Genomic DNA, 20,270 nt, shown 5'->3' on the forward strand with positions numbered 1-20,270 from the left:
TTCAATTATATACGGGGTGGTTCGGAAAGAAAATGCGTATAAACGAAGGAATTAGCAAGAAATATCATAAAAACATTGAGAGATCGATCCAACATCGGCTAGTAAAGTGAAGACGTTTAGTTTCTTATTTAAAATATTATATCTTTACAAATAGATTTCTATCGTGACAGTAACATAGTTCGGAAGCTAATGTTAGTACAAACGTATGAAATGTCTCGGAGAATAATTGTTCACGCCTATCGGATCGTAATCGCTGTTCAGTGTGAACAATGCGTCCCTTATAATTAATTCAGCATGTTTTCCTCGCAGGAGCACGAAGTTCCGCATAAATATACGAAGAAGAGAAATAGTAAGTTTGTTGCAATAGCGCAGGACAAAGGTGAAATCATGTAGATTAAATTCGAATGATCAGATACGGATACACGTTTACAGTATCGATACAATTTACAACATGCGATACTTTTGTTCGAGGATCGATGATTATCTGAAGTTCGTTTCCTTGGTAATCCATACTCCCAGGCGACTAATAACTTATTATAACAATAATTCTTTCGGTAAATAATGCGTGAGTCGCATCTTTCAGTGGTTGTCCCGAGGATGAAGTACTATGTTTTGAATTCCTCGTTGCCGACACCCCTGGCAGCCAATTCTCCGAAACACCTTTGCGCTGCTGGGCTCCCTCCAGTGAAAAAGTAGTTCTTTGAAAAGCGGGCCGACCTCGACAAGGTCGGTGCATTAGGCACCCTTAATCGAAAGCCGCGGTAGTCAGGGTAATGACGTGTGCTCGAGCACACGGGCTCACCGGTGTTTAGCACTTTATCTATCTCCTCCAAAGTTATTAATGACACTCGCTGAGTCAGATGCCGCGGCGAAGTGCGGCATCTTCAGAGTTTAATATCCGAAAGAATCGAGTCACTCGGCCGACTACTCGCGGACTCCTTCTACTCCTGGCCTCGAGTGTACACTCGTGGACCGGGGCATTTCACTTCCAATATCCTTCACCCTGGCCGAATCGAGTGTCCCTGGGCGGCAAACGAGTAGCATCGACGCCTTCATTTCGCGCCAAGTGCCTCGAATAGAAAAAAAGAGCTAGGGTAAGTCCAGTTCGATCACATTTTTCGGGATACGATCCCGGCGACTTCGTTGTCCAGGTTTACATTGTTTTCAGCAAATCGGACCGGGCTTCGAGCAATCCGCAATATGTTCATATTCTAGGCTTCTCCAACGATCATATTTTTAGAATCCGTATGCTCGACTTTATTGTATTCCAATAAATTATCAACCTTATCGCACGATAAAATAAAGATGTTTCAAAACAGATTTTTGCATCGAATCGATCCATTTCACTTTGAAATTATTTATCTCGAATCCCTTCTTATAGTATAACAAATGATATTTGTTAATTGAATAGAGTCGAATTTCCACGAAATAGAAAATAATTGTGTAATATTTTACATTTCAATTGTCTCGTTTGAGAAAATGAAACGTCGTTGGATTAGTTGAACGGGATGCGGGATTCCGTGATTCGTGATTTGTGATTCGTGATTCGCAACGGCAACGATCACTATATCTCTGTGAAGAAATCGGAGATTTAGTAACCGACGCGTTACACAGACTCCGCGGTATGATATATGTACGCGCGCCCCGTATATTGATATAATCCAATATTAGGGCGATTCCGCGGCACCCCCGGCTGAACGACACGAAGAACTTTCGTTTCGCGGAGGGCAAATGTTTTAAATCGACGGGTAAAGAACGGAGGGAAGGAAGCTGGTATTTACCACCACCCTCCGACCGTTTCTCGCCGTTTAAACGCTTTGACGGCTGGAAATGGGAGAACTTAACCCGGACGAATTTTCAAACTATCGTGCCGTTTGTACATCCGCTACCCGGACGAACGAAAATGTTAATTTCGTTGTAAAAATTTGAATTTCACCGGCGAACCAACCCGCTCGTATTTCTCGTCGTTTCCCTGTGCTGAAATTAAATCCGGCACCGTTCCAGAGTCTCACGTTTCTGGCTTTATCTTTCCTTCGTTACGTTTCTAACGCTTCATTCAGTTTATAACCCTTAACTCGTATTTTATATACTAGCTGAGAATGAAACGCGGCGATTCCTTTCCCTAAAATTAAATTTACAGCTCTTCCGGCACTTTTTATTCGAACTTTTATTCGTCGCTCAATAGTAATTACAGAGATTCATAAGCTTCTTTCAACTTACATTTAAAGTATAATAAATTACGATGAAATCACAGAGAAACTATCTTTGAAATAGATAACGAGGATTAGAAATAAATCAACTTTTAAGTCTATAAGAAACCATTTGATCGCGGAACCGATGTCTGTAAAGTCATAATATGAAAATTAGAGCTCGCGCGACGGTCTCATCTAATTATGCCGGTGTTAATTTCACCGGTAACGATCGAATGACGAAGATGTAGCAGATAGATGAACCGTAACTAAGGGAAAATAAATTCGCCGGGATTGGTGTACGTGTCGTGTGCCCGGACGACGCGTTAGGGTGTCGTGATTCCGAGGTGCGTACGTGTAGTACGGTAATTTTAATTATGAGATAGTTCATCCCCCGACGTCGCGTTGGTTCCGCGTAGAGAAAATTACTGCGCGTGGAAGGGGTGGATCCGGTGGACGGGGTAACAATGTATTATGCGTTCCTCCCTTCGGCCCCTCGCGTTAACCGCAAACCCCTTCTATTCATCCCCCAACAATTCGTTAACTGCTATCGAATTGACTTCAGCCGGCGTAAGTTGAAAGTGCAACCCCGTTACCTCTTGCTGTTGCCGGTGCCGTTGCCGGCGCCTGTGCCAGAGCCATCCGCTTCGGTCGAAAGTTTACGGTCTCCTCGTTGAAATCCGCGTAATCGTGTCTCGTTCGTTTCGAGAATCCTCGAAACAGCCCTCGAACACACTAGTCATCTCGAATTAAGAAAATCATTTCACGTTCAACAAAAATATTGAGAAATTTATCATAGTAGCAATCACAGTAGCTTTATATTCCTGAAGAAGTAATGTAATTCTTAGTAATAAAGTTTTTTATCGATCGAATATTTCTTTTAAATCGAAACAAAATTCTACTCTTCTATTATCAATATTTAAATACGAAAGGTTGACACGCGATAAGTATAAACTATATGTAAACCAATGCATAAGCTGCGAATCTTTATGCAAAATGAAATTTGTCCGCATCGATTGTGATAAACAAGCGATGACTGGAAATATGCTTTCTTCAATAATTTTAACAAGTAGACAATAGTACATTGATATTCTTAAATTGTATTTTTTAATGAATAAGTGTTAATCGACTTATGCAATTGTGGAAGAAATCGTAGTGTAACTTTTGCGATAGAAACATTGGAATGGAAACGATGAGGATATCAAATTCTGTGATATGATTTAGCCAATTGTTTATATGTATTGGTACGTCCCGGAGAATATCGGAATCGTGGCATTTAGTGGGCGCCCCCCCGACAAACTTTCATCGCACGCCAGTGAAATCGAAGTGTCCCCAGGACGTATGCCCGGAAATGGCAATAAAGTTAACCACGTGGGTGGGGGTTTCGAAGGGTGAATTGTTTAAAACTACCCTGTCGCGTGAGCCCTCGTTGTCGGGAATGAAAAGAGGTTATAGATATGAAGAGTTCCGGGGGATTTGTAGCCATCTATACGGCATCTGTATTATAGGAACGATTGGGAGGGGAGCGACGTATTTCGCGGAACATTGAGCCCCATGGACTTTAAAACACACCCGAAACTGAATCTGTCCCCGTGTATGCTTCGAAAAATTCTCCACCCCGATGCGTGGATCCGTCCGCCTTTTCCGATCGTATAACGTTACCCTCCGCCGTTGCAATTTCCGTAAAATGACGCATTCTCAAATAGACAGAAAATATCTTGCCGTATGCCGTCGCGAAAATAGAACTTCACGTCGCAGCACTTTACTTACAACAGTTCATTACATTTTATAAAATATTTATATACATTTCCTTTTTTATCGTCCAAGCAGAACGTCTCGCTTAGAGATTGATCGTTTAATATACCTTGGCTTGAAAGTTGTATCATTGCTCGATTTTAAATTTTCTGCGGTTTACGGAGCAGCACAACCTTGTTAATTTATGTCACATAATAAAATTAACGACAAAACATTAATTTGGATATGTGGCGAATTTTATTATAATATTTGTTCCAAGTAATATTCACTTAATAACTCATACATGCATTCATAGTTTCACAATATCAATAAAGATTCGCAGTCTACTTGCAAGTTAGCGGTACTTTTATGGTTGCAACAGTGTCACAGGAAAACGATAGAAACGAGACGACAGTTTCCACTTCGAAACGATCGCGGAAGATTCACCCCTTGACGCCCGAGCGTCGACGGTAGAGGTCTGCCTCGGACCGAGATAACGCTAATGAAAGTTAAAGCTCTATAAAAACTCTTCTGAATATTTTTGATTCGGTGCGTCAATTAAGATAGCAGGTCTTATCTGTCGCTATGAGCGTTCCTCGCTCGAGGATGCGAGAAAGTAGGGGAAGCACATAGAGAGGGTGGTACATACGACGCACATAGGGGTTTGCACGCCGCGGCGGGAGAACTTTATGGGGGCCCCAAGTATATTTCCTGATTGAGCGGACTAATCCACGCAAAGGAGGTTTTATCGTCGAGGTATACGTAATCGAAGGGGTCTCGTCTGCGCGGATGTCGCATAGGAGGCGAACCAACCCTGAATTGAGACGTTCCGCCGTTCGGCTCGTTTACGAGCCTTCACTGTTTCCCGGATACCTGACTCTAGTGGCTGTCCTCGGTCTCCCCCTTTCATCTCGATAACCGATTCGATACTTTTCTGAAACACTAGTAGGCACGTCTGTTCTTCTAATTCGAAGATGCGCGGTATGAACTTCGAGCAATTCCATTAGGTTGGTGCATATGAAATGTCGGATTTTTAAGCGAGTATATAAAACTGCATATCTTTTTTCAAAAGCTAATAAGTTAATCAAAATGTGCCCCATTTGTTCCAATACACTTTTCCCAACGCGAGTTTGATTCATAAATGTCTGTCTTCAAGAAATTCTGATTTTTCGGATGAATAAACTCTAGTATGGAATTTTACAGACTGTCTCCATTTACACACTGTTTAGCCCATAAAAACTACGCATACGTCGTACAAAACAATTGCGATATTAATACATTAAGGGCGGGAGTCGTAGTACTATGATTTATATCGACTGTAGCTTAAAGGTAGGAGTCGTAGTAATACGATTTATCTCGACTGTAGCTTAAAGGCGGGAGTCGTATTAGTACGGTTTGCAACCTCATTGCGCAATCCATGCCCAATCCATGCGCACTTTACATTTGTATTTAGTATGTTTTGTGGTTTGAAGCGTTACCTAGCATATTTTCGTCAGGATGCCCCGCCTTTAATGTGTTAAATGAAGTAAAATATAAAATTTTATAAAATGCAGATCTTTCGCCAACCGACTTTCGCTATTTTAAACATTTAGGATAGTTTTTACGGGCTAAATAGTATATAGTATTCATACAAGATAAATAGTATATAGTATTTATATGCATCAACCTAATAAAATGCACTTTATCGCATAAGATAGAAATACTATAAGCCAGAAGATTTATTTCAGATTTCCAGTGGAAGTGGCTTCGAGCGCAAAGGGTTAATAGTCTCTAACGTCCGAGAGGTAGTGGGAAAGTTACGAAAATGCGGTAAAATGCGAGCGCGTGATTATGGTTGTGACTAGTCTCAATTTGGAATCATACAATTCAGAGCTGTTCAACATGCTTCGCGGTGGGTAGTGGACAGCCACGCGCCGAGGGCGAACCTACTGGCAACGTCTAATCGGAGAGCTGACGTCAGAGAATAAAAACTCAAGTTTTTGCGTTTTTCATGCTGGTGTTCATTCTATTTCTCTTAATCCCGACATTATTTATGACAGGTCGCTGTCACATTCTTCAGCTGAACAACGTGTAATGGCAACGCTGTCCTAAAACTGCTCAAAATMTGCCCGAGCTTTCATGGGCTAAATAGTATATAAACGAAGACACTCTGAAATATTCCATATCAGAGTTTGTTTAAGACAGGCATTTCTATATTGATAACTTGTTGAAAAGGGTGTAGTAAAGCAAACGGGGCATATTTTGATTAAATCAACAGCTTTTGAAAAAAGATATACATACAGTTTTATATATTTACGTAAACATCCGACATTTCATATGCACCAACCTAATAGAACAAAATATTTCAAAGAAATACATTTAAAATATCAAATCAAAATCGTTAATATTTACAATGAAAAACCGTGATTGATCGCAGGAATGCCGGAGCTCGCAGATTTTTTTCGCTGGTGGATGCTCCCGTCGCGCGGTCCGTTTTCCTCCCGCTATTTATGAATCGTCGCGTCGTATCGTTTTTCGGGCGAAACGCCTCTCCGCGCCCGCACCGCGCGCGGATTCTCGACGGAGATCAGGGACGATTTGTCTGCGGCGATGTTTACGATAAGCATAAACCTGTGAGGAGAGTTTTCGAGTCACCGGTTAGTCCTCGCGGGATCGAGAGGCTCTGGCCCCTCGCCGAATCCTGAGAACTCGCAAGAACGGAGAAAATTCGGGACTCGAGACACGGGGACACGGGACACGGGACACGGGACACGGGACACGGCCTGGGCGGGTCCGCCGTGCGGTCTTTTAATCGTAACTTGCGGCCTTGATAGTAAACGGGCGAGCTCTATACGGGCAGAGGTCTATTTTTATTGTTCCCGCGATAGTAGAGTTGCGAGTCTCGTATTTACGGCGGACAAGCGGCGCGGTGGGAGGGGAAACTGGGTGGTCGGGAGGGTGGAAGAACCGGAGGATCCTCGGAAGGGCTCCTGTATAAACGGTCTAAGGGATTCCTGCTTTCCCTCGTTATTGTCCATTCCGATGGTAACGGAGGCACTTCGATCAGAGAACTCTCGTCAGTCCATCGACGTGTCCCCGTATCTAGATCATCCGATATGATAATTCCGTTCCGCGCCGTCTCTCCCCGCGCCCCGTCGCTACGCGTTTCCCGTTCACGGGGAAATCCGGCTCGGGTGGTCACGTCATGTCCACCCTGCTGATTTCTCAGGCTCTTTCTTCACCCTTTTCAGTCCTTTCAAGATACTAAATTGTTAGGGTTTATAGCTCCGCGATTTGAGATATTTATGGAAAAGTCTATCACGATGGTAAATGCAATACCGAAGCGTCTTATTAAAATACTTTTTAACGTTGTTTTTTATGGGTTCTAAGCTATAGTCGGACGGACAAGTAAATCAAAATTGGATGGACTATTATTGTAGAATTTACTGTGCAACTATTTCTGAGGACCACGCAGGACCTTAAAATAATATAACTGCGATGTAAAATTTTTTGAACGTTTTTACTGTTTCGCAGTCGATCTACTCACCACTGTCATGACTGTATCAATTCGCAGTGTGAGCATTAACCCCTTGCCATACTATTTTCTTCGTAGTTACATGAGTTCATGCATGAGCATGTTTTCTATTGTAATAATTTCTTAGAAGGAAAAGGAAAAATATTTATTCCGTTTGGCTATGTTTACTTAAATGGTTAAATACTGAGGACAAGGGGACAGAATTTTATTCCGGCAAAAAAGAACGGAATAATATTTCTACTTAACAAGATATTAAGAAAAATCTCTATGACGAGCCAGACTCGTCAAAATACGGCAAGGGTAATTACATATTAGTATGTATTATTAATTATAGTATGTTAGAAGTTTCAAAGTGTCACTTTCGATGCAACATTGGAATCTTCCTATGGAACTCGCAGTTATGTCATGGTGCGCCAATAAAACGAAGCGGCGAATAAACCGGCGAGAAAATGTTGGTAGGAAGAGGCACGGCCAGACAAGCTTGAAGTTAAAGAACGCGAACTCTGGAGCGATGAGGAATTAAAAGAGCAGGCAACAAGTACCTAGGATTTTACGAGGCGAGCTCCGCGTAACCGAGGCACACGGCTCGACGGCGGCGTACGGAGTGTCCAGCTGATTTTAATCCCTCTTTACACCCCGATCAGAAGCGCGCCGCGGGAGTAGATTACACGCGGGCCGCGCGCGTCTTTCACAATAAAAGCAGCGAAAGGGTCACGGAGGTAAGCGGGAGGGTAAGCGAATGGTCAGCCCGGGGACTGGTTAATGTGTGGACACTTCGTGTTCGCGGGTGTATCAGGGCAAAGAATGAATATTCAACAGTAAACACCGGTACCGCTTGCAAAGGGTTCGCGCCGAGGGTGCACGCCGAGATAGAGGAAGGGGGAGCAAGGTGGTTCCCCGTGTACGTCCGTGCTCTGTGCTCTGTGCCAGTGGCTTTCGGTCGGGTCGGGGTTGGTTTGCGGGCGAGGTTAAAGAGCGGGGACGATATCTCGTCACTTGTGCAGATATAAACGTGGCCTCCGGCTGAGAGCGGCCCATTGTTTACGATATTACATCTGTAATACCGGTCAAGTGACCAACGTCCGCCAACGTTCCGTAATCTCGTCTACGCCAGGACTTTGTTCCTGGCCAGATACAGCACGTTGAACGGCTACGGGTTCGTAATGGCGACGGCGACGGTCGACGCGTTAAGGTTTTACAGGTCCGCTTAACGCGTTCCTCAAGTATGCCGCACAGCCTGCACCAGCCCTCTGTCCTCCATCCTCCGCCCTCCGCCATCCGCCATCCGCCATCCGCCCAACGCCCAACGCCCTCCGCACGTGCATCCTGCAGCTGCGCTATTGTAGGAACTGCTGCCGAATCTACGCCACCTTCCACGGGAATCTGGACGTCTAGCACGTTTAGGCGATCAGTATATTAATGCTGTAATAACGTAATTCGTTGTCGTGTTTGAAATACCCTTACCTTTCTTCAGCTTGATTTTAACCGACATCCACCACTCGCTCTCGAACATTCGGCTGAACCGATTGTTGTGCGACGAGTAACACTACCGAATACGTCTCTTCTTTTTCATTGTTCAACGCATGGTCATGGACACCTGCCGAAAGAGAATAACTGCTCTAAAATGAGATCAAACGGTTGGAATATTTAGTGCGATGATAGGAAGACAGGTTCACATGAGAATGAAAAATTGTTACTGGACGGAATAACAGAATAATAAAAAGTTGATAAGAAGAGTCTAGAAATGTAATTTCATCCAATTGCTATTTTTGCAAGATTTTGTACACATTGTCTAGCAACATAGTCGTTCGAATGTCTCGGAACCATTCGTCTCTTTTATTCAATTGTTTAGAAAGTTATTTCGCTTTGGACGGTGTCCACGACACGCGCGTAGAACAGCTAAACCAATCGTGTCTCGAAGGCGAGAGCGACGCTCTGAAATCTCGGACAGAGAATTAAAGATGTTACTCACGGGAAATCGCGGCGCTCATTAAGGTGCCGTTCCGAGAAATGAATAAGAATCTCGGAGTGATCTGGATTCCAACTTCTCCAGCAAGCCGCAATTTACTGTTAATTAATACAGCGATTTCACCGATACCAACTGTCTGCCGCAGAAGTCGCTGGCCGAAGGACAAACATCGCCGTAGCAGGGGAGGACGGTGTTTTGATTCTGGCTGTTATAGGGAAGACATATATCACCGGTCCACCCCATTGCTATAGATGCCAGTAGTTAGGGTGGCGATGCTGGGGGCCGGATGGACATGCGGCGATTTATTGCCGCGTTCGATATATATGATTATTTAAATCTTTTTCAGCTGCCGCACGGTCATCCGACGCCGCTGCCTTCTGCCCCTTGGTCAAGCCTTTTTATATCTCTCGATCTTGGACTTTTTCATGACTCGAAGTGCAAGTAAATTTCTGGACGATGCTGGCGCAGCGAGAAAATAGAATAATTGCCACTTAATTGTTAACATTTCCGTTACCTTTTCCAATTTGACCCAGAGTGTAAATATTGTTAGTTGACTAACCGGTTCTTGATAATTAATTGATGATTAATTTTGACGATGGAGTTGCCGAGGAATTGAAATTGTGTCGAATAGCGCGGACAATTTTTGTTCTTTTTTCAAGATAATGACATTTTGCTTTGATTTAGATACGGATAGTATACTTCATAGATCGTGTATAAAATGTTCATCGAAGGCTTGAAGCGGTATTATAAGCCGAGCGGTTAGGTTAATTGTCAAGGATAGGGGTAGGTTGTGAATCGCGAATAACGCAGCACGACGAAACGGGAATTTGGCGAGAAAGAAAAAAATGATGGAAGAACTCGAAACGCGGTGAGAATTCAGCCGGCTACGAGATGAATGGCACGTGGCCCGCATGAGATTGCGAACGAGGAATATTCAGCACGGGATCCGCGAGAAATTAGGCGTGAAATACGCCGTGCGCTTCGAATATTTCTGCCACCGACAGATTTCGACTTTCCTGTCAGACACGGGCTTAGACAATCCATCGATCTGCCCGTGGTACCGTGTGCTGTGTAGCCGCCGTGCCGCGAACTCTGAATTCGTCGCGGCTCTTTTCTGCAGTGTAACTGCTTCACCCTCGCTTGTAACCTTGGCTGTATACGCGACTAAAAATACAATTCGATTCAACCGAGTAAAATAATCGTCGCAGAAAATCCTGACGTACGATTTCATCGAACGTTTTGCTCAACGATCCAAAGATCAGTGATAGGAATACAGTTTCGATTGTCGCGTCGAAGCGATGACGGAGTAAGCTGTCAATTTACAGACTGACCGTCGAAAGGCTAGCTCAAAGACAAAGGCAAACGTCGATCTCAATAAGTTCGGACCATGGAAGCGTGCGCGCTACAACATCGTATCCGTGCTTCCCGTTGTTACGTCCGACGCAACACGCCGCCATTTGTATTCCTCCGGCGAAACCAATCTCCATAACAGATACGTGTTGCTGGACCTCTCCGGGTCTCGGGCAGCGTCGACGATTCCTTCGTGTCTACATTTACACGCCTTTCTACTTTTCACGCCACGAACTTGTTCGTCGACCTAGATATCGTCTTTCGTTGTTGCACGAATCGAGGATTCGACGCCGTTTTTGGACGATCTCCGATAGCCGGATAGACTAGATTATATTATCCGTCGTTCTGCCTATACTTTGCACGTCACGTCATATTATATCATTTTCAGCAATCATTTTTCTGCAACATATTTTCCAATAGACTTCTTCAATTTCTTATAGACCATAACTACTTGCACTATAACGAGTTAAACTCGTGACGATTGTTTCTCAAATACGATCTACCAAACACCACTGTTTCGTTCGAGTCGACTTCTTTCGTTAGAAAAGGAACCGAATAAGGACGAGTAAATTAGTCAATGGAATTCGATCCATAAAGCTCCGGTCGCTTTGTATTCTTTCGGGATCCATTGGCAAGCACGGCCATCGAGATGGCCAAGCAAAGGGATTCGTGTCAGCGAGAAGATATTTCGGTCAGGCCGTGCGCGTTGTACTCGGTGTCGTCGGTTCACCCCATATTTCTTTCGGCGGGCCATCTCCCACCCCCCTGAGAACCGACCACACGCACGCACACCAACCCAGAAATTCATTAGGGGTATCTGATATTTCTGGTGGGTGCTTCGCGCCGGAATAAATCATAGGCTCGACCCGGCGGAAGCGTTTTGCCGGTACGCCGAGCTTCTTTCCCGGTGCATGCGTGATCTATCCGACAGAGATAGAGAGAGAGGGAGAGAGAGGGGAAACGGGCGTTTATCTCGATTAGAAAGAAAGGGGATGACCGCGGGACCTTGTATCGGAGCGGCAGCGACGAGCAAAAGGGAACAGGGACGCGGAGTACCCTGCGAAATAGAATCGTCGAAAGCGTTTACGTCGGGGCCGGGTCGCGGAAAGAAGGCTAAACGTTTGAACATGATCCAGGCTTAACCGTTCGCGGACATCGAGCGAATCTCGTTACCAAGTTGACCGGCCCGCAGACTGCGGAGAACCTCCCCGCGCTGCTAAAAGCTGGTTTATAGAGACCAGAAGCACCGCGGAGATCTAAGAAGCTTCTCTCTGCCATCGGATCCGCTCAATCTTACCGGCATTCGTGGCCGTTCGAGCGTGGCCGGCCGGCTCGCGTCTTACCTCCATGAACCTCGACGGCCAAATTAATTTCGGTATCGCGCGATTGAAAACTCGATGTATAGGTCGCGGGCCTCGGACCGCCCGCGAAACGCTTTCAAGCCGTCTCCCCATCGAGATTACTCGGCTTCCTCGCAGCTCGCCCCGAGCTCAATCGCTCGGATCCGAGCGAGGAATTAAGAGTTTCTTCGCCCGGGTCTTCGATCAAAAGGATTCGCCAATTTTTAGGATTGCGAGCGATCAGTTTCGCCTGCGTTTTAACCGTTTCTTGCAGAACATTGATACGTTCTCCCATTGTTAATTATTATCTGTCTTTCGTTTTCTTGTCGGTTCACGCGACTCGCGTCAGTTTTATTCTGCACAAATATTCATATTCGATGCTTGTTTTCGACGATTCCATATATTTTATCGAGACTTGTTGGAAAATTAACCTATTTAGGGGTATCTTAAAATATATATAGAAAATAATCGATAAATAAAATTAAAACTCCGTAAAATCTTTGTAAAAAGACCGTTCGTGTGTCGAAAGAACATTACGCAAGATTGTATGTATGTCACGCGTGACGCGTAGAACGTGTCAAAAGATCATTAAAAAATTGTAATCGTAAAATAGAAATGGACCCGACACCGAATCAGTCTGTCGGAACGAGATGTCCTCGACGCGTGAAAAAAGTAAGAAAACTTTCGAAGGCACGAAGACTTTTCGACGGTCGCAGCGGCCACGAATAATTCGTACATTACCGAATTCAAATTAATTTCACGCGCGGCACCGTAAATCAAAGCCTCTCCGGTCTATAACGGGTGGGCTCTAAATCACAGCACGGTAATTGCGGCACCGCTCGGCCGGATCTGCGCGCGGTATACGTACCGGAACTACCTAACAGATGAGGGTATTGAACGGAACATTTTGTTCCGTTGAAAAGAGATTAAAGACTTCGGGACCCTCCTTTTTCCACGGGGAATCGAGCATTCTCGCGGAAACGAAAAAAAATCGAGATTATTCGAACGCGAACGATCGCGTGATTTTGCCTGACGAGAAAAATGCAGATCATTACGCGCGGTAATTTTCTATTTTTCCATCGTGAGAGTAGGAGCACGTGTTCGAGGTATAAAGCTGCGGTAAACTGGAATAATCCGAAGGAAAAAAAAATACGTTGTTAGCGCCGTCGATGGAAACTCCGTTCACCGCGGGATAAAGGACACAGGTTTTGTGCGCGTTAACAAGGAGAAGGTGAAGTTCCGTGTTAAAGCACGTCAACGTGCGTTCGATATATTGGACCGGAGCTGGGTCAGTTTAAAGGAAGAAGAAAGAAAAAGGCTGGGAAAGGCGAGAGCATAAAGGGCCGTCTTTCAACAAGGCTAATTTCCCGTGCAACCCCTCTGTATCAAGATCACGTATGCCATTTGCCTCTAGGCACGATTCTGGTGAAAATTCATGCGTCGTATTCCTACCTTCAGACGTTTTCTCGATCGCGAAACGATGGGCGAGATGCACGACGACGCGCACGGCACGGAAATGTACGTGTTTTTCTTCGCATATTCTTTAATTTTTATTCTAACATTCGAACGTAAATTGTTCTTGGTTTTTGCCTAAATAAATCTAACACGATTTGCCTTCGATCTATTTCAGATTTTTACGCTCGTTCTCGATTTAATCGGTCTTTCGGCTGTTGCTCGAACAGAATCCGCAGTTTTATTGTAGATTGCGTTAGACAAAAGAGATTATCTTTGCGACGTTTTTTCTGACAAATGTGTAAGTCCTATATGGTACAGTTCAATTAACGCATTGGCTGAAATTTGTTGAAACTGTGACTTACGGCGTTTCATCTGAGAATTGTTGGACGTTGGACGGGTCGGTCGTAACGCAGCGAAATAAGACGCGGTTCATCGACGTCATTTGTAGGCGCTGAACAAATGTATAGGTGGGTGTGCACGGTAGGAAGGCAACAGGATCTAAGGGGACACGTGAACCTCGATCGGTCCAGATATATAAGTATTCCCGAAGGCGAGGGGCAATTTGTCCCGGTCATTTGGCGAGTCCACGGGGACTCCCTGACTGTAATCCAATCACTAGCCACACTCTCCCTCTCCCCCCAGTCTCTCCTATTCTCTGTCTTTCCTTCGCCTCTCCTTCGTGCTCTCTCGCAGGGATTCGCTTTCCGGCCTTCATCTCTCTCTCTCTCTCTCTCTCTCTCTCTCTTTTCTTCTTCCTTTCTTTTTCTTCCCTTCGATTCAAACCATATCTCTCCTTTTCTCGACATAGTCACCCTCTTCCTCCTAGACATCGCCTCGTCAGTCGTCATTGAGTGGCCGGCAATCCTGACCGAGTGACGACTGCATCGAACTGTGCACGGATTCCGCCCCCCTCCCCTCCCGGGTAGCAGGGATGTTTAGCAGTCCACGCAACGTTACCTCGGGAAAGGGAATAAGATTACAACCGCCGAGAACGTAATTAGACACGAAACTCGGCGCAATCGAATTCGTTCTGCTAGGGTTATGCTCTCGACGATGTTTCACGTATTTTAGAAAATAATACTATATTCTGTGAAAATATTGAAGATGATCCAAGTGACAGTCATCTGCTGGTAAACCAATCCTTTCAATTTTCATCCGTAATTGCCCTATCACGAGTGATTCCAATATTTTATTGCTATTTAAGCAGATTGACTGTTGCATTAACAGATAATATGCGATCCATTGTCATTAAACCCTTGCACTACCATTCATTTCGCGCTGCGTTGATTAGCACTTATTTGTCGTTAATATCTTTTTTAACCCTTTGCCGCCGAAACCATTTCAATTGGAAATCTAAAATAATTTTTCTGGCTTCTAGTATTTCCATTTTATATAACAAAATTCATCCTATGCATATGAAATTGCGATATCTATAAAAATAATTTTGGAATGTGCTACAACAATTTTAATGGCGCCGCTGAGTCGTCGCTCGAGTGCAAAGAGTTAATAGCACCAAATTATTCTTGCTTCTTTTATGGTCTTTATACACGTTTATTTCTAGACTTTGATAACAGAAGAAATCAATTTGATTTAGATTCAAAATAAATTAATAATATTCATACTTAGTAGATTTTGCGTGAAATTTGTATCACGAGTCTGACTCGTTACTATAGTGCAAGGGGATAATGGTTTATAATATTCCAGTTCGATATATTAAGCATCATTTTATCGAGCACTTGATGATGATGTACTTTTCACTTCATCCTTACATTTATTCGACGCTTGCCAATCGAAAAGTACAGCTCGTAATTAGAGTGTAGCATCCTCGAAGCGACGGCTCGGTCGTCGATTTATTTGCTACGGAGGCGACGTCATTAAACAAGGGATGAAATTTACGATGTTCGATCCACCGCGGCAGCGTGCTCGATCGAGGACTCGAGGGAAAGTCTTCCTACGGTAGTTGATCTGCGCGAGGTAACAGCCTCGGGAACGTGTCCACCCTGCAAAGGTGGACGGGGCACACTTCTCTGATGCGGCAATTTCCACCTGGCTACCCGGTGTCTTTTCCCCCCTGTCCCACCGACGCTTTTCTTGCCGTAATAACCTGGCGTTTACCCATTGTTTATAGTCCTGGAGGATCGTAAATCGCGCGCGGCCGGTAGTTATCGTTACTGCCGGCGTGTGCGTCTACGGGAATTCGAATTCAGCCAGGTCCCGATCGGACCGAATCGGTCCTGGTCGGCGTGGATCGGTGCATCGACGGACGGAGAAGGCAGTTGCACCGACACCGACCCTCTGCCAATACTCGGGGATACGGGCGGAGGGGGGGACGACGACCGAATGACGGTAACGACTCTCTCAGGGGCTCTGCGAGGACGTCGGGACGCTACCGGCGACGAATCGCTGATGGCCTTTTTACATACTATCCCACTGGTAGTTCTCTCAGCCGAGAAAAAAACTAGCCACCGTTAGCGTCTACCTACAGACGTGTCACATAAACTTCTATGACTCACTCTGTTCGTATAATCGAGGCTGCCAGCGCCGGCAACACGGTCTGTTCACGAGGACTGGATGCTCGGGCACGCTGCACCGATTTCCGCAACCGTTCTACGGATTTTTATAGAAACTATCGATTTTGTTGAAGATTTTTTTCGAAAGTTACGGTCAGATGGAGTGACGATTAATTATAATAACGTTAATAGAATAATTGATTTAGGTACAGTGTTTAGTACACTGTTTAGGTACAGTGCTAGATTAAATGCTTACCGAATTTGGCAATAAACAGAATTGCATATGGAGTCGGTTTAGTTGTCCACATGTGAAACATGTTCGATGGTTAACAACAAATCGAGATGTTGGAGATATTGGTATACCAGTCTGGCGAAATTAAAGTTTTTCGAACAAATTTTTCGAATTCCTCATTTTCTCATTTATCTACGCAAACTAGGCTTTAACAACTGGTCGTTTGAAACAAACAATTTTAGAGTAACTCTCGTTATGAATTTATTAAAAACTGCCTTTTATTTATTGGCTAGGATGAAGACTGTTTGCTTGTCTATCAGATAATATGATATGATCGTCCGAAGATTGTCATATCGGTGCTCGATAATCGTTTTCGATCGGGATTGTAATTGTATTTGAGAAGAAGAGTTTGGAAAGTGCTATAACGATAGATCAGTGAACGGGGATATCTTTAGGCATAGTTAAGGTACCAGCAGCGATTAGTACGGCCATTAAAGAAAACGGAAACCGAGGAACGTTATTAGCCAGCAGGAATCGGGCGCGTTATCTCCGCGGTCAATTAGACCCGTAAAGAATCGCGAGCAGATCCTCTTGGCTCATTGATCCCCTTTGCTTCTGGACGCAGTCGATCGACCCATCCGCATTTTTCGCTGCCCGCTACCTTCGCCTGTAACATATTATACTAATTTGACACCTTTCGCGCAGACCCGACGAAGAAACCTATCTTTGCGACAGTGTCGTAACGAATGCGTTCACAGACAGAACTATTTCTATCACTTGGAGCGGTATTACGATGTGTCCGTCGTATATTCAAGTGCTCATAACTGTCTTTAACCCCTTGACGTACCATTTTCTTCACATTTACTGCGATTAGGAATTTTTCGATTGGTATAATTTCTTAAAAGGGATAGAACGTGCCTGAATTTACTAGAATGCTTAAATATTAATAACAAGGGATTAAAATTTTATTCTAATTTTAAAGAACAGAATAACATCCATACTTAATAATATATTACTAGTAATGTCCACCACCAGTTGGACTCGTCAAAGTACGCTAAGGGATTAATCATCTCTTACAAGGTGAAAAACATTTTTAATCGTCGCCTTACGACGCAACTTGGCGTTTTTCGAATATACGACCACGTTTAAAATTCGTGTCAAATTGTCGGAACATAGTGTTAATCATTACTTTTCTACTAGATTCTTATGTATTATAGGGCATCTCGTGCGTATATTTCTCACAACACAGATGAATTATTTTAACCAATCCCCAAGAAAAATTATTCAGCTAAACAATTCAAGACAGTCAGACACGACACGTGAAATTTAAAAAGCCATTGAAATGCTGTCACAAAAGAGTTAGACGCTCGAACATTGACAGGAGGAAAGCAGCATTTTTGATAATGACTAGAAAATGTCCAGCAATGACACCGTTTCACGCGACGCAACATTTCTTAGCTGTCGATGGGAGATTCGTAGAAACAGAAATCGTAGAAGATTCGTGAAATCGAAGAGATAATTGAACGTTGAATCGAATTCGGCGGACGATATCTCGGGATCGCGCTGCGCCGCGTCGGACACAGTCGCGACAGGCTTCGACGAGATCGGGCAGGGGTCGAGGATATTACAAATCATCGTTATCCAATCAGCAGGGCGAGGAATCAGGCCGAGGCAATTAAGTCGCGATGTCCGTTCTTCTTGGACGGGGGGAGGATTTACTGCTGTTTAACCCCCGGCAACTTCTTCGATAAATAAGCTATAGAATGGTCGCGCGTCGGCGAGGCGAGACGAGGCGAGACGTCCACAGGGCGGAGGAGTCCGGAGGAGCAGAGGAAGAGAGCAGGGAAGCAGAGAGACGCAGATGCGAAGAAGAGAGAGTTTGTTGTCCCAACAGAGGCGATCTGATTGCCCGTTAGTGGAGTCGAGTTAGCACCAGTTCTGACTTTCACGAGTCCTCACGAGCACGGGCGAACACGCGGCGCGGCCCGGCGCGGCGCGGCGGAGCTCCACCGGAGGGTGTGGATCTCTTGCCGAGGAGTTGCCCGAAGAGAACCGGCCTCGTTTCGCTCGAGAGGGGCGAGTGCAAGCTCCTGATTAGTAGCCTTCGACGGTCCTTCGGAGCGAACAATCGTCCTCTAATTTACCAGCCGATTCGATCTCCTTCGTCCACTTAAGTCTTCTTCTATCGCGACTCCACCGATCGTTCCTTCCCAGTTTTGTTTCTCCCTTGGCACGTGGACCGTGGCCTCACCAATTACCCGATTCACCGTGAAGGAGAGCTTCGTGATCTACATGCGAATTTTTAATTGGGTTTCCGAGCGACCGAGAATGTTTCATCATCGCCGTAGTCGCGCGGAAAATTGACGATTCCGCTGTAAATTCCTGAAAAACGGCGACGGACGCCAGAGACCATGTGAAACGTTGTAAAATGCTTAAAATTCGTTCTTGTGGCGTGACAATATCAAATAATACAATACGAAGATAAATTTAGGAAGACCGAGCAGTGCATCCGAGAGAGCGTAGAGAAGCGTTTCGACGTGTGCCTGGCAATTAATCAGACAATGTTGGATGATTTTTTATCGGTCGTCGTTTATCTTTCAATGTTTTTGTTTTGTCTGGACCCTACCGGGATCTAGTTCCCCAAGGTGCATTACTTAATTGCTTTCATGATGATCTTCCGGCAGAGTGGCTACTCGAGGGGTCGTTACTCTTCGACCAGCAGGGATTGCGCTCTTTGCTGTTAATAAATTTGCTGCCTTATTCTGGCTCGACGCAAATACAAATGTTCTCCGCCTTCGTACTCTTTGAATCCGAACGTGAAACATATACCTAGAAAAATATTCCAAACACCAAGACAATCGTTTTCAATCTTTTCTCCCAGCGAGAATATGCGTTACGCATTCTAGCAGTGAAACGTTATTAAATTTTCCGGCGGATACATGATATTGCATGGTTGTTGCTACAATCGATGCACGGAGATCCAATGCGAACAATGGCAAACGCGAATGGGCTGACCAAATTATAATATCAAAAAGATCTTTCGCTATCGTCCCAGAAAACGCATAAAAGCGCGTCGCTTTCCAGGCCAACGTTGTCGGATCAATCGGAAAGTTCTGTCGGTGTAAACGTCAGCGTACAAGTTATCCCGCGTTCGAGGCAACAGTGTGCACTTGCAACCGTTACGGTACGCAACAATGTGCAACGTTCCCGGAACGACTCGATGGCGCGATTAAGACCATAGGAGGCATCGTTACTCCGGATCTCGTTACGCGCGAACTATAAAAGAGTCGTCGATAACGTGGAAAAATAGGACGTGGCTTGAAGACGCGGGATCGCCGCCCGACCGAAACTCCTTCGGATCGCGAGCTGAAATATGTCTGGAGCAGTAAATCCTATCTCGCTATCCCGTCCCCGAAATTCAGTCGCCCCCCTCGTCCCTCTCGGACTTGGTGAAATCGTGTAGCTGCGCAAAAAGGAGGGTCGACGAGACGCAACGCGTCCCCGAGAAAAAGGGCGAGACCGTGTGTAGAGGGCCTTAAAACTCGTCTCTGTAGCCTTCAGACCGGTTTAATATGGTCGCAGTCAACTCGCTTCGGGAATCTAGTAATTCATAAGGGGTTGCGATCTACCGCCGGGCCAGCTGACTCTTCGAAAACGAGAGTCGGATAAAAAAAGTTGCGACTCGATCTCGCCGAGCCTCTCGCGCCGCGGACATTTAATATATGCGAAAACTTTTAATGAGAATATCGGGGAAACAGGACGCTTTTGGTACATTTATTTAACCCTCTCGGCTGGGTCGATTTCACCCAACGGCAGACCTTCGACCTTTCTGCTGGTCTAAGATGCATCATTTTTGCAATAAATGCTTGGGAACCGCGCGGTCTAGCGCTGATAGATGTCACTTGACCTACAGAATTAATCGTTACAAAACGTTCTGAAAAATTGCCGACGATTTCCTTCGGCCGCTCAATTAACCT

The sequence above is a fragment of the Augochlora pura genome, chromosome 2 (assembly GCF_028453695.1).
Source record: "Augochlora pura isolate Apur16 chromosome 2, APUR_v2.2.1, whole genome shotgun sequence".
Taxonomy (NCBI): Eukaryota; Metazoa; Arthropoda; class Insecta; order Hymenoptera; family Halictidae; genus Augochlora; species Augochlora pura.